Genomic DNA, 13577 nt, shown 5'->3' with positions numbered 1-13577 from the left:
GGTGGAGGGTGTGTGGACACGGATACGCTACATGCTGCAGGCCTGAAATCACGTCGGTGATGCGGCGTATCCAGATGAACGGAAATGAAAATAGCAGGAGAGAGAAGGTCATGCTCGTCATGCATCTGCTGAACATTTGAAGAGGGATCAATGGAAGGGCAGGGACACGAGTTCAACAAGGCTTCATTTATACACCACTTATTGGGCGTTCCTTCTCAAAACAACAATCACTGGTGATGAAACATGTTTAAGCTTCTGCTGATTTGTCTTCTCGAGCATGGTGTGCGGCACATGCGACACTTCCTGCGCCCCCAGCGAATCAGATTCATATTGTCCAATGTGAATGTCACCATCGGCACATTCCCCACTCCACCTTCACCACATCACTCCTCCCATTCTCTTCTTCTTTCTCCTGCTCTCCCCACTGCTGCGTTTAGGCTCTGATTCCTGGGCGCTAATGAGGGAGCGTTATGCTGCTGCATAAACGGAGGGGCTCGCTGTCAGTATGCATAAAGGATGAGGCAGTGCTGGGGTCAGGTGGGAGAGCAGGCACACACACACGTATATATATATATATATATATATATATATATATATATATATATATATATATATATATATATATATATATATCTATGTATATATAGATATATATATATATATATATACACACACACATATACAGTATATATGTATGTGCATAATATAGATAGAGAGAGCAAGTAAGCTCTCAATGGCAAGTCAGAGAGGCTGCTGCCTTGGTGTGCTCTCAAAGGATGCAATGGAGAGAGTGCAGCGCCCCCTACTGTACACTCAGCCTGTAGGGAGTGATCAAGAAAGCAGGAAAACCCCTCTGTGGGCACACTTGAACTCCAGTGAGCTGACTAACTGCCAAATGGAGTAACAATCATCCACTTCCCAGATGAGAAATGACCATTTTCTAACAATTTTATTTTTTTTGACCCTGTTTGTCCTCAGTAGGGTCACTGGTGTGCTGGAACTTATCTCAGTCAGCCGCAGGCTCACATTCACACCTATGGACAAGTTAGGCTCCAATTAGCCGAACATGCACATGTTTTGGATGAGGGAGGAAGCTGTAGTAGCCCGAGAAAACCCACACAAGCACCAGGACAACATGCAAACGCCACACACATTGTTGTAACACAGATTCAAACCCGAATCTCCTTATTTTGAGGCAGACATGCTGCGGGGTGACCATATTAGTCTGGCAATGAGCGACTCAAAGTTTACTCACAGATGCCTCATAATTTCAATACATTTAAAGCAGTGCTTCTCAACTGGTTTGGCTGCAGTACCCCTTAAAGACCCCTTAAAGACCAGCAGCGAATCAAATTGAGGAGATTTACAGCCCAATATTAGCCAAAAAAGAATGCATATTTAAGCAAATGTTACGCATTTTTTGCCAAAATCAAGCATAAAAATGGCTAAATGAACCAAAAAACAAATATAAAGCAATCAAAAGACACATTCAAAGACAATGAAACAAAATATTGTACAACAGTCACTAGGTGTCAGTAATGCTACTGTAATGTTCGGTGAGACGCACAAGCACCAGACTTGATCGCCTGAACAACAGGCTTTTATTGCAGGTTTAAATTATCTCACAACTGCCACAATAATCCCTCATAAAAATCCCTAATAAAAACACAGGCTACTGTTGTGGCCGTAACCTACGACAAGATGAAACTCACCTCTAAACCTCCGACATCACTTCCTGTCCGCCATTCACTCTGCTCCCCTAGGGAACAAATTTAAATGTCTTATTTTTTCTGATTTTGTCTTCTATATTGGGTAGTATGAGTGCAAAGGTGACTATCGTTCATGTTTAGGGAGCTCTAATAATGTATATATAATAATAATATAATGTATATATAATAATAAGGAATCCAGCTTGGCGGAAATTCACTTATCACGGTTAGGTGTGGAACCAATTATCCGCGATCAACAAAGGATTACTGTATCACCGAAGACACAAGTTCCAAGGAAAAAAACAACAAAAAACAACATGTCCCATGTGGACGTACAAACAAATACTGTATCTGCACGCAATGACCATGCCAACAAAAAAAAAAACACTCATATATTCCTGCCGCAAGGCATGCTGGGTGGCTTGTTGTACGCTTTCTCCCAACATTTTGTCATGTTTGTCGCATTTTTGCTTCATTGCAAAATATGTTGAGGAGGTGGTCAGGGAAGCACACAAGGAGGAGTTAACATACTCTTGATATCACATGTTTTATTATTGTCCATAGTTCATATTGTTGTTCCAGCTAGACTACCCCGCATGCCTTGCGGGCATTTGGAAATAACAGGTTTAAGTTACGTGTTATGTTAAGAGCTTAGTTGTTGATGTGTTCACTTGCTGTGGATGTGTTGTGTTTTCCTTTCGTTACTCCGTGAGCAGGTATGTCGTTCTGTGTGATGACCTCGGCCCGCGAGTCAAAACGTTTGCCCACCCCTGCTCTAGCCTCTCAATAACTACATTATGTGCAGCACAGTGCCCTAATGCCACTCAATTTAATGAGCCAATGAAAAACGGGACTGCCTGGACAAGACGTGAAAACAGGACAAGTCCTGGGAAAACAGGACGTTTGGTCACCCAGGACATGATGACCTCGAAGCCACGTGTGGCCTTAAACAGCTAATTAAGTACGATTAGATGGATCAAAACACACGCGTCTCATAGTTGGCTTGGAAGAGACTTTTCAAGCACCGTCACCGAACCAACAATCTGGAAAAAGGGTCACATGAAGCAGCTCTTCCTTCATGAATAATCATGAGGCAAACAATCTATAGGCAGAAAGAGGGCATGAAATGAAATTGTAGCTTTCCACACTTCTTCCACGCTAATCGACGGCTGTCTGGAGGAACTCCAGGTCTTACACACAAACACACCTCCATATCGTTAGCTGTCATGTTTCACGGCGGGTAACACAACAGCACGCCGGGATGTGCAGAGTCTACAGAATGCGCCTGTGCGTGCGTGTGTGTGTGCGTGCGTGTGTGTGTGTGCGCGCACACAAACAAGGATACATGGTGAGTGTGTGAGTGGATTCCAGCGGGTGTGCGGGGAGAGCGTGGCGGCAACTCGCCACTTTAATGGGATTTCTCACTACTCCTGCTCTGTCTCCTTCTGCCTCCTTCTCTCGCTCTCTCTCACACACACACACACACACGCGCACGCACACAAACACACACAGATCCCAACCCAAACAGCAAGCAGGTTAGCAGCAACAAAGCAGAGCACATACAGTATATCCTATCTGAGCGCTGCGAGGGACGCTGCAGCAGAGCTCCCTTAAAGACACACACGCCATCAGCTCGCTCTCACACAAAAGCCAGGAGGAAGGATGGAGGGAGGAAGAGGAAGAGACGTGTGCACGGATCAGCTGCACTCAACAGGGATGAGGAATGTGTAGCAAAGCTGGATGAAGATGAAGAGCGGCTGCGAAGAAGCTGCTGCTCCGCAGCGGATATGAAAATGTGAAATGTGTGGATTGTAAAGAAATAAGATATCTTTGTGTAGGAAAAAAATGGCACTCCAAAAGGCACAAGGTGTGATGACAGGGTTCCATTCCTGTAGCCAATCAATGCGAGCTGGGGGGCGGAGTTTGTGTTCACAGCACACAATTTCCTGAAGGGCAGTATACTAAAGCTTGTGGAGATACTTATTTTCAGAAGGTTGCTTAGCATAACTAAATAATAACAGCCCACCTCAACCTCAAAACACAAACTTGGATTTTACAGGTTTTTACTAAATGCAACACCCGTAATGTACACGACTCCTTCCTGAGCCACCAACTTATCGTTTGCGTGTCCCAATGATCCTAGGAGCTAAGCTGTCGGGGGCTTTCATGCCCCTGGTAGGGTCATCCATGACAAACAGGTCCTAGGAGAAGGACCAGACAAAGAGTGGCTCACCAGAGCCTAATTAAGAAAAATAACGTTGGACCAAGATTTCCCTCTCCCGGAGGCATGCCCCCCCCTCTCTGGAGCCAGGTCTTGAGGTGGGACACGATGGTGAGCGTCTGGTCGCCGGGCCTGCACCCATGCGGCCCGGTCGGGCACAGCCTGAAGAGGCACTGTGGGTCCCCGCCCCGATGAGCTCAACGCTCATGGTAGAGGCCAAAGGAGTCGGGTGCAGAGCGAGCACGAGCTGGGTGGCGGCTGAAGTCCTGAGAGAATACGTCTCTCAAGCGGCCTGGGAACGCCTCGGGATCCGCTGGGAGGAGTCTGGGCTTCCCAGCTTAGGTTGCTGCCCCCCCAACCCGATCTTGGATAAGCGAAAGAAGATGGTTGGATGGATGGATGGATGGATGTACACAAATAAAGGATGTGTGATTTACAATATGAACTAAGAACGATAAAAGATTGACTATCCAGAGTATGTGAACATCTTTTTCTTTTTTACTTTTTACTTCCTCTACATGTTTTGGAATCAAGCAAAAACATGGCAAAAATGCGACAAACACAGAGAACCATGAAAGGAAACTGTAAAAAAAAAAAAAAAAGCACCCAAATCCGATTAAATATCACTTTTCTGCAATGCTTGCTTGCTCCTCTGTCCCTCTCCGTCACATATCCTGCTTAGCAATGTGTGAACTGGTGAGGAAGGCAGGCTCTGTCACTGGCACTGAGCTGGACATCCTGACATCTGTGGCAGAGCGGAGGACACTGAGGACGCTCCTTTCCATCATGGACAACCAGCATCATCCAACGCACAGCATCATCTCCCAGCAAAAGAGCAGTTTCAGTGGCAGATTACTATCACTGCCCTGCAACACCCAAAGACTGAATAGAACATTCCTCGCCTCATGCCATGCGACTTTTCAACACAATAGAGGGGGACTGGACATATTGCCTTATTATGTATTATTATTTTTTCCCCATGCTGAAGTGCCTTTGAGCAAGGATGCAAGCCCAGAAGTGGTCTTGGGTGTCATCTCATGGTGCAGGTCAATTAGGGAATTGTATGTATTTCCCAGGTTATCTTCTGATAGATTACTTTAATCATATCCATCATCCCTGAACAATCAGTAGTAGCAGCCAGTGAGAAAGTAAAAGTCTGTGTCTGATGGGAAATACACACACTGACACCAAACAGCCTGCATGAACCTGTTAAAGTACCTTTGGGTCAGCGACCCATTGCCACACCAAATACAGGAATCACGGCCAAGCGCCATCCTTTTTCTGGTCTCTCCTCGTGTGCTGCTTTCAGCGAATAACACGTTGCCATCGCAGAGTGGCGGAAAAGCAAGCAAGCAAACTCGCAAGCAGGCAAAAGCAGACAAGCGGCGCTCTATTCTCACAGGCTGAAGGAAGCCAAGTAAAACAGTGAGTAGCACAGCAGGAAATGGCCAAACATACGTGAGTGTGACGATTTCTCCCACGTAGCTATAAACACCTTTTTGTACTAAAAGAACACACGGCATTAGCACTTCAACTTAGAAACTATTTGTGCTTTCACAAGTTTGAATCGATGACTTACTTTGGAGAGAAAGAGAATGAAACATTTCAGTTCAGTTAAACCGCAACAGGAAACCCAGATCACACATACTTGATATTTCCTGGTGACTCCACCAGGACTCACCACAACCCCGCCCCCCGGTCTCTCCTCACTTTCCCTCACCGCTGCAAACGTGAGAGAGGAGGCCAGTGTTCAACATAGCTGGCTGAGGGGGTCAAAGGTCCCCCCAGCCGGCATGGAAATGTGACACTCTTAACACGACCCGCTTGGCAAAGACTTGATTCTGTGCAACAAATTGTAAAAGCTTACACAACCCGCATGATTTTATTTCTTTCTTCTTTCTTGGGAAATTGAAATCATTAGAGTATCAGTGATGTGTGAAGTACATGTAGTCATAGCTCTTCAAGCAAATAATGCAAAAGGACGGACGTCCTGTATCCAGACCGCGGCCGGGGCCGAGGTATTGATTCAGGCGCTGAGGGTCGACACAGATGCTCATCTATGCAGTAGCTCAGCTGGGGAGTATGGTGGAGTGAGCGGTGCATTAGTTAGTGGAATTATGTGGCTCTGGAGCTCCAACAGCTGAGGTGTGGATGCTCACTGTCAGGATTAGGCAATGCTATTATCAGTTTGATCGTAGCATTAGAAAGAAGCATTAGCGTGGATAATTCCACCGATTCAGCAGTAGACAACAGTCATAAAACCACCGCATTGTACCCAAAGAGATGAGATCTGATCGCAAAAGGCACTCGGAAAATGAAACCTGATGGTTAATCTTGGCATTATAAGTCCTCAGGTTTTTGTGTCTTGTAGGGTAAACAGGTGTTTAACCATGGATAATCCAACACAGCCTGTTTTCCATCAAACTATTATTCTCCTTGGTTGCTGCTTTGAATGTTTTTCACATAAGAGCCCAAAGCAGGGCTTTTATGAGGGACACCACTAAGGTAAGCTGAGCATGTGTGTTTAGTTCTTGCTATGTACAGGTAGTCCTCAGTAGGGTTGGGCATCGAGTATCGATGGGAACCGGGACTAACGTTCCGATTCTCCCGGAAACTGCAATTTCTCCCAGTTTGATATCACGGAGGGGTCTGAAATTTTCATCTTAGGTGCATGCATAATTTATTTGTATGTTCCTGCTGCAAATAAGTGTTTGAACATTTGAAAGTCCGCCTCTAAAAAGTCAACCTACACTCCACTTATTATTCTAAATTAGAAGCACCGTTTGAGATTGTTAGCTGCATAAAGACACTTGTCCACCCCACACAATCAGTAAGACTACTACTAACTAGACTACTACAACTACTAACATGGCTAAGACCAAACAGCTGTCCAAAGACACCAGAGACAAAATTCAAGACCTCCACAAGGCTGGAAAGGGCTACTGTGCAATTGCCAGGCTGCTTGGTGAGAAAAAATCAACTGTTGGAGCAATTATTAGAAAATGGAAGTAGCTAAACGTGACCGTCAATCTCCCTCGGACTGGCGATCCAAGCAAGATCTCACTTCGTGGTGCAGCAGTGATCCTAAGAAAGGTGAGGAATCAGCCCAGAACTACACGGGAGGAGCTGCTCAATGACCTGAAGAGAGCTGGCTTTTCTGCACATGGGACAGGATGACTGCTGTATTAAGGAGAGGATGACCAGGGTCATGTATTGCAAGATTTTGGGGAACAACCTCCTTCCCCCAGTTAGAGGATTGAAGATGGGTGGTGGCTGGGTCTTCCAACATGACAATGACCCGACGCACACAGCCAGGATGACCAAGGAGCGGCTCCGTAAGAAGCATATCAAGGTTCTGGAGTGGCCTAGCCAGTCTCCAGAGCTGAATCAAATAGAAAATCATTGGAAGGAGCTCAAAGTCTGTGTTTCTCAACGACAGCCCAGAAACCTGGCTGATCTAGAGCAGACCAGTGTGGAGGCACGGGCCCAAATCCCTGCTGCAGTGTGTGCAAACCTGGTGAGGAACTACAGCAAGCGTTTGACCTCAGTAATTGCAAACAAAGGCTACTGTACCAAATATTAACATAGATTTTCACAGGTGTTCAAATACTTATTTGCAGCCGTAACATACGTACGAATAAATTATTAAAAAATCATACATTGTGATTTACGGACTTTTTTAGATTATGTCATATATATATACAATATATATATATATATATATATATATATATATATATATATATATATATATATATATATATATATATTCTAAATCAAAGCATTAACTTTCTGCACGCAGGTTAGTAGGAACTCAGGAACATGATGAATTCTATTCTGCATCATAAGATGTTCTCCAAAGTCATAAACAACAGAATATATGTTTTCATGAGGTTTTCAAAGATAAAAATCATTTGTGAACGTGTCGTCCTATGTAAAGGGCCTTCAAAACATTTATGTTCAAGTTCAATGCTTTGATTTTTATATACGGGTTAGAAACAGCCGTGTGAGAAATTCATATTTAAGTCATTCATAAAAAGTTCATATCATTTCAAATAAATCATGGAGACATTCAGACATTTCATCCCAAAAGTTTGGTTAGCGCCCTCATTTAAACCATGCAAGCTTTTATGACCCTACCTCTGAAAAGAATCTGAATCCAATCGAGAATCATTAGGAACCGGAATCGAAACGGGGAGTTGGAATCTGAGCCGCTCAAATTCAAACGATCCCCAACCCTAGTCCTCGGATTACGTACAAGTTCTGTTGCTAGACTGTGATGTAATATGACACGAGAGACTAACATTTCAGCTTTTATTTAGCGGTATTTACATTTGGATTGGATGCAGAGCGTAGAAGATAGCACCTTTTGTTTGAACCCGCCCATTTTTGTGAGCAAAAGAACTAGTAGATGTGTTATTTTGCCTGGGTGTGTCTTTTTACATTGCTTATTCAATCAATAAACAACACTGAATGTCTACGCTCAGTTTCAGATCGGGTGGGATAGGTTTTGCCTGTGTAAACTACATTTAGAAGTAAAAACAGTATGAAAACCAGAGGACTGTCTATGGGTGAAAATCACGCATTTGTGAATCAGAGAGATGAAAAAAATCTATCATAACGGTTGCACAAACATTGGTCATAGCCATTTTGCAGCCCATGACTGTTTTTTTTTTTTTTTTTTGGCCCAAATATGATTTAACAAGAAAAAAAAAGAAAAACAGCAACAGCGCAAACTGAAAATCAGCAGTAATTTTACAAGAAAAAAGTCAAAATATGAAAGAAAAAAGTTGTAATCTAAGTTCTAATATGGCAATAAAGTGAAAATATGGGAATAAAGTTATATTATTCCAAACATTTACAAGAAGAAAGTTGAAAAGTTTGAAAATTATAAAAAAAAAACAGAAATGGAAAAAAAAAAAAAACATGTCTAATTTTATGAGAATGAAGTCAAAATGTTAAGAGAAGCAAGATGTACAGTTTAATCCAGGGGTCGGCAACCCGCAAGCGGCTCTGCAGCCTCCTTGTTGCAGCTCCCTTCGCCAAGCGTGGTGATTTTTTTTAACGCCAAAGTCGGGGACATGCATTTTCAAAAAGAAAATGGATGGATGGAGGGCTGAGCAAGGGAGGGGGAGGTCGGCTAGTGTATGCAGTGAGTCTCACCGCTGCGGGAGAGAAAAAAAAGGTGAGGGAGATTTGAGTTGAGTCTGAAGCAAGTTACTGCACAGTAAAATAAAAGTATAGAATTAACGAGAGCATAGCAATATGTTTTATAACGAGAAGCGCTGCTGTAGCTATGTGCTCGGAGCCCGTGACACCCCCATCATACAGGACAGGCAGATAGTGTGCCGCTCAGAACAATGTGTTCTTTCACTTTTACATCTCCAAATACCAGAAAAATCTCCCAAGGACGTCAGCAAAAGTCTTTACATTTGTCGCTAGTCTCTTTTGAGAAAATAAGTCTCCAAGAGGTTTGGAAAGTCGCCGGATTTAGCAAGGGAATAGCCAAGTTGGCAGCACTGAGATGGAAAGAAGGGGGGCGCCATTCACAGATGGAGAATACATGAAAGAATTGTTCATAAAAATAGGAGAGCATCTATTCTCCCAATTAAACAATAAACAACAAATTATTCAGAAAATCACAAATGAATAACTGTCTTTGCAATACATAAAAACACTCTCTTCCAGTTGAATACATGGAAAATTGATGAGGTAATGTAATAATGTGATAAATAGGAGAAAAAAAATGTAATTGTAAAAAATGTTATGTCACCGTAACGACTTGATTTGACAGCCCTAATAAATAACATAACTATTCAAGACTATTTAAGAATAACTATTTGGAAAATGACAAAAAGAGCAAAGACTGAACTTCATAATCATAATACGCTTTTTCATCTACAGTGTTCCCTCATTTATCGCTGGGGATAGGTTACCGAAATAGCCCGCAATAAGTGAAATCCGCTAAGTATCCAACTTTATTTTCATTTTTTTTTTACAATGATTCTATATGTTTTAAGGCTGTAAAAGCCCCCACACGTCCATACACGTTCATACACGTTCATACACGTCCATACACGTCCATACACGTCCATACACGTCCATACACGTCCATACACGTTCATACACGTCCATACACGTCCATACACGTCCATACACGTTCACACACGTCCATACACGTCCATACACGTCCATACACGTCCATACACGTCCATACACGTTCATACACGTCCATACACGTTCATACACATCCATACACGTCCATACACGTCCATACACGTCCATACACGTCCATACACGTCCATACACGTCCATACACGTTCATACACGTCCATACACGTTCACACACGTCCATACACGTCCATACACGTCCATACACGTCCATACACGTTCACACACGTCCATACACGTCCATACACGTCCATACACGTCCATACACGTCCATACACGTTCATACACGTTCATACACGTCCATACACGTCCATACACGTCCATACACGTTCATACACGTCCATACACGTCCATACACGTCCATACACGTCCACACACGTCCACACACGTTCACACACGTCCACACACGTCCATACACGTCCATACACGTCCATACACGTTCATACACGTTCATACACGTCCATACACGTCCATACACGTCCATACACGTCCATACACGTTCATACACGTCCATACACGTCCATACACGTTCATACACGTCCATACACGTTCACACACGTCCACACACGTCCATACACGTCCATACACGTTCACACACGTCCATACACGTCCATACACGTCCATACACGTTCATACACGTCCATACACGTTCATACACGTCCATACACGTCCATACACGTCCATACACGTCCATACACGTTCATACACGTTCACACACGTTCACACACGTCCACACACGTCCACACACGTCCACACACGTCCACACACGTCCACACACGTCCACACACGTTCATACACGTCCATACACGTCCATACACGTCCATACACGTCCATACACGTCCATACACGTCCATACACGTTCACACACGTTCACACACGTTCACACACGTCCACACACGTCCACACACGTCCACACACGTCCATACACGTCCATAAACGTCCATACACGTCCATACACGTCCATACACGTTCATACACGTCCATACACGTCCATACACGTTCACACACGTTCACACACGTCCACACACGTCCACACACGTCCACACACGTTCACACACGTCCATACACGTCCATACACGTCCATACACGTCCATACACGTCCATACACGTTCATACACGTTCATACACGTCCATACACGTCCATACACGTCCATACACGTTCATACACGTTCATACACGTTCATACACGTCCATACACGTTCATACACGTCCATACACGTCCATACACGTCCATACACGTCCATACACGTCCATACACGTCCATACACGTCCATACACGTTCATACACGTCCATACACGTCCATACACGTTCATACACGTTCATACACGTCCATACACGTTCATACACGTCCATACACGTCCATACACGTTCATACACGTCCATACACGTCCATACACGTCCATACACGTTCATACACGTTCACACACGTTCACACACGTTCACACACGTCCACACACGTCCACACACGTCCACACACGTCCACACACGTCCACACACGTCCATACACGTCCATACACGTCCATACACGTCCATACACGTTCACACACGTTCACACACGTTCACACACGTCCACACACGTCCACACACGTCCACACACGTCCATACACGTCCATAAACGTCCATACACGTCCATACACGTTCATACACGTCCATACACGTCCATACACGTCCATACACGTCCATACACGTCCATACACGTCCATACACGTCCATACACGTCCATACACGTTCATACACGTCCATACACGTCCATACACGTCCATACACGTTCATACACGTCCATACACGTCCATACACGTCCATACACGTTCATACACGTCCATACACGTCCATACACGTCCATACACGTCCATACACGTCCATACACGTCCATTCACGTTCATACACGTTCACACACGTTCACACACGTTCACACACGTCCACACACGTCCACACACGTCCATACACGTCCATACACGTCCATACACGTTCATACACGTCCATACACGTCCATACACGTTCATACACGTCCATACACGTCCATACACGTCCATACACGTCCATACACGTCCATACACGTTCACACACGTTCACACACGTCCACACACGTCCATACACGTCCATACACGTCCATACACGTTCATACACGTCCATACACGTCCATACACGTTCACACACGTCCACACACGTCCACACACGTCCACACACGTCCACACACGTCCACACACGTCCACACACGTCCATACACGTCCATACACGTTCATACACGTCCATACACGTCCATACACGTCCATACACGTCCATACACGTCCATACACGTTCATACACGTTCATACACGTTCATACACGTCCATACACGTCCATACACGTCCATACACGTCCATACACGTCCATACACGTCCATACACGTTCATACACGTCCATACACGTCCATACACGTCCATACACGTCCATACACGTCCATACACGTCCATACACGTTCATACACGTTCATACACGTCCATACACGTCCATACACGTCCATACACGTCCATACACGTTCATACACGTTCATACACGTTCATACACGTCCATACACGTCCATACACGTCCATACACGTCCATACACGTTCACACACGTTCACACACGTCCACACACGTCCATACACGTCCATACACGTCCATACACGTTCATACACGTCCATACACGTCCATACACGTTCACACACGTTCACACACGTCCACACACGTCCACACACGTCCACACACGTCCACACACGTCCACACACGTCCACACACGTCCATACACGTCCATACACGTCCATACACGTTCATACACGTCCATACACGTCCATACACGTCCATACACGTCCATACACGTCCATACACGTCCATACACGTCCATACACGTTCATACACGTTCATACACGTTCATACACGTCCATACACGTCCATACACGTCCATACACGTCCATACACGTCCATACACGTCCATACACGTTCATACACGTCCATACACGTCCATACACGTCCATACACGTCCATACACGTCCATACACGTTCATACACGTTCATACACGTCCATACACGTCCATACACGTCCATACACGTCCATACACGTCCATACACGTTCATACACGTTCATACACGTCCATACACGTCCATACACGTTCATACACGTCCATACACGTCCATACACGTTCATACACGTTCATAAACGTTCATACACGTCCATACACGTCCATACACGTCCATACACGTCCATACACGTCCATACACGTCCATACACGTCCATACACGTCCATACACGTCCATACACGTCCATACACGTCCATAAACGTTCATACACGTTCATACATGTTCATACACTGAAAAAAAAAGCACTAAAATTGCACTAAACAAACCTGCAAAACAGCAAGCCTGCCAAAGGCGAACTGCAATGGATTTTTCTTGGAATATACAGTGTACATAACTTCTTAACACATCTTTACAAAATACCTTTTAATTTTTCTGTGTG

Source organism: Dunckerocampus dactyliophorus, chromosome 1 (genome assembly GCF_027744805.1).
Source record: "Dunckerocampus dactyliophorus isolate RoL2022-P2 chromosome 1, RoL_Ddac_1.1, whole genome shotgun sequence".
Classification (NCBI taxonomy): Eukaryota; Metazoa; Chordata; class Actinopteri; order Syngnathiformes; family Syngnathidae; genus Dunckerocampus; species Dunckerocampus dactyliophorus.
Note: the sequence above shows the minus strand (reverse complement) of the source record.